The 2,500-nt window shown below is 43.9% G+C and overlaps 1 non-coding gene across 1 annotated transcript; it reads right to left on the bottom strand.

Moving 5' to 3' along the window:
• Positions 1 to 309: 309 nt before the first annotated feature.
• LOC149092946 (small subunit ribosomal RNA) lies at positions 310 to 2,479 on the bottom strand. The gene has a single exon (XR_016200355.1). It is a non-coding gene; the product is annotated as a small subunit ribosomal RNA (ribosomal RNA).
• Positions 2,480 to 2,500: the final 21 nt, after the last annotated feature.

Genomic DNA, 2,500 nt, shown 5'->3' with positions numbered 1-2,500 from the left:
CAAGTATGTAGCAAGACAGGCTTTTCATTATAAACTACAATTGTTTTGCAAAAGAAATTATGGCTATCGTTAGATAACCCTCACTCTTTGTTGCATTGGATAATGAAAGATGGATGTATGAATGAACGAATGTAATGCAAATTAGAATCATGTTGCAATGGCTAAATGTTTGCAATAAACATTCACAATTGCGACTCTAATGCAAATACAATTCAATTGCATTCACCATATTAGCATCTACAATATCACTATGCAGAGTGTTTGATTGTTTGAAGGTTGTATTTCTCTTATAATAAGAGGGTAATACGTTAATGATCCTTCCGCAGGTTCACCTACGGAAACCTTGTTACGACTTTTACTTCCTCTAAATGATCAAGTTTGAACATCTTTCCAGCACAATCCGACCACTAGTTTCCCAATGGTCTGGATTGACCAGTCCGAAGTCCTCACTAAATCATTCAATCGGTAGTAGCGACGGGCGGTGTGTACAAAGGGCAGGGACGTAATCAACGCAAGCTAATGACTCACGCTTACTGGGAATTCCTCGTTCATGGGCAATAATTACAATGCCCAATCCCCATCACGAAATGGGTTCAAGCGGTTACCCACTCCTTTCGGAGCAGGAAACAGTATGCACGATGACCACTTCAGTGTAGCACGCGTGCGGCCCCGGACATCTAAGGGCATCACAGACCTGTTATTGCTCTGTTTCGTGCGGCTGCGAGCGCCGCTTGTCCCTCTAAGAAGTCCTTACAGTGCTACAGCATCCTTACCCTAGCCAATTCTGTAGGCTAATAGCAGCAGAGCCCTCAACAGCCGAAACCATCAAGAGATACTACCACCCACAGGTTGACTAAGGGGGAGTACTGCAGTGTAAACTGCAAGTCTATTTAGTAGGCTAGAGTCTCGTTCGTTATCGGAATTAACCAGACAAATCACTCCACCAACTAAGAACGGCCATGCACCACCACCCACTGAATCAAGAAAGAGCTCTCAATCTGTCAATCCTCTCAGTGTCCGGGCCGGGTGAGTTTTCCCGTGTTGAGTCAAATTAAGCCGCAAGCTCCACTCCTGGTGGTGCCCTTCCGTCAATTCCTTTAAGTTTCAGCTTTGCAACCATACTTCCCCCGGAACCCAAAAACTTTGGTTTCCCGGAAGCTTCCATTCGAGTCATGAAATTAGTTACTCAGAATGATCGCTGGTTGGCATCGTTTATGGTTAGAACTAGGGCGGTATCTGATCGCCTTCGAACCTCTAACTTTCGTTCTTGATTAATGAAAACATTCTTGGCAAATGCTTTCGCTGTAGTTTGTCTTGCGACGGTCCAAGAATTTCACCTCTAGCGCCGCAATACAAATGCCCCCGTCTGTCCCTCTTAATCATTACCTTGGATTCTTAAGACCAACAAAATAGAACCAAGGTCCTATTCCATTATTCCATGCAAGATCATTCAAGTTAAGGTAGTGGTACGCATCATATAGATGGTTGACCATACCGTTTTTAGGCACCTCTTTCGAGGTTTTGGACGCCTGCTTTGAGCACTCTGATTTTTTCAAGGTAAAAGTCTCGATCGCTTGAATCAACACTCGGTAAAGAGCATTGATAGCAAATATCGAGCAATTTTCTGTCTAAACACTATGAATGTAACCACCAGGAAAGAGGAATGAAGGTTCAAGCAAGCATCCGTAGACACAAGCAAGAAACCTAACATCACCATCTAACCCTTTAATCAGTGGACCCCATAGGTTCGACTGAAATCCAACTACGAGCTTTTTAACCGCAGCAACTTTAATATACGCTATTGGAGCTGGAATTACCGCGGCTGCTGGCACCAGACTTGCCCTCCAATAGATCCTCGTTAAAGGATTTAAATTGTACTCATTCCAATTACGGGGCCTCAATAGAGTCCCGTATTGTTATTTTTCGTCACTACATCCCCGTACTGGGATTGTGTAATTTGCGCGCCTGCTGCCTTCCTTAGATGTGGTAGCCGTTTCTCAGGCTCCCTCTCCGGAATCGAACCCTAATTCCCCGTTACCCGTTACAACCATGGTAGGCGCATAACCTACCATCGACAGTTGATAAGGCAGTTGCTTGAGGGATACATCGTCGGCTCAGAGGCCATACGATTTGCTCAGTTATTCAGAGTCATCACAAGAAATGCAACCGAAGTTGCTAAGATCCCCACTGCTAGTCCTTAGACAGCGACCGAAATCACTGAACAGGGTTCTAGGTGAATAAGAATCATTGGTCTTGTACTAATAAATGCGATCCTTCCGTCAGCAAGCTGAGGTTGGAACACTTGTTCATGTATTAGCTCTAGAATTACCACAGTTATCCATGTAAAAAAGAATATCCGAGGAACCGTAACTGATTTAATGAGCCATTCGCGGTTTCACTTTATAAACAGTATGTACTTAGACATGCATGGCTTAATCTTTGAGACAAGCATATGACTACTGGCAGGATCAACCAGGTAACTTGATGTTTTAGCAAAGTA

This window comes from Tetranychus urticae, unplaced genomic scaffold (genome assembly GCF_039701765.1).
Source record: "Tetranychus urticae isolate SD_2017Ah unplaced genomic scaffold, NJAU_TeUrti_SD_1.0 Scaffold_4, whole genome shotgun sequence".
NCBI lineage: Eukaryota > Metazoa > Arthropoda > Arachnida > Trombidiformes > Tetranychidae > Tetranychus > Tetranychus urticae.
This window is presented reverse-complemented; position numbering and strand designations above follow the sequence as displayed.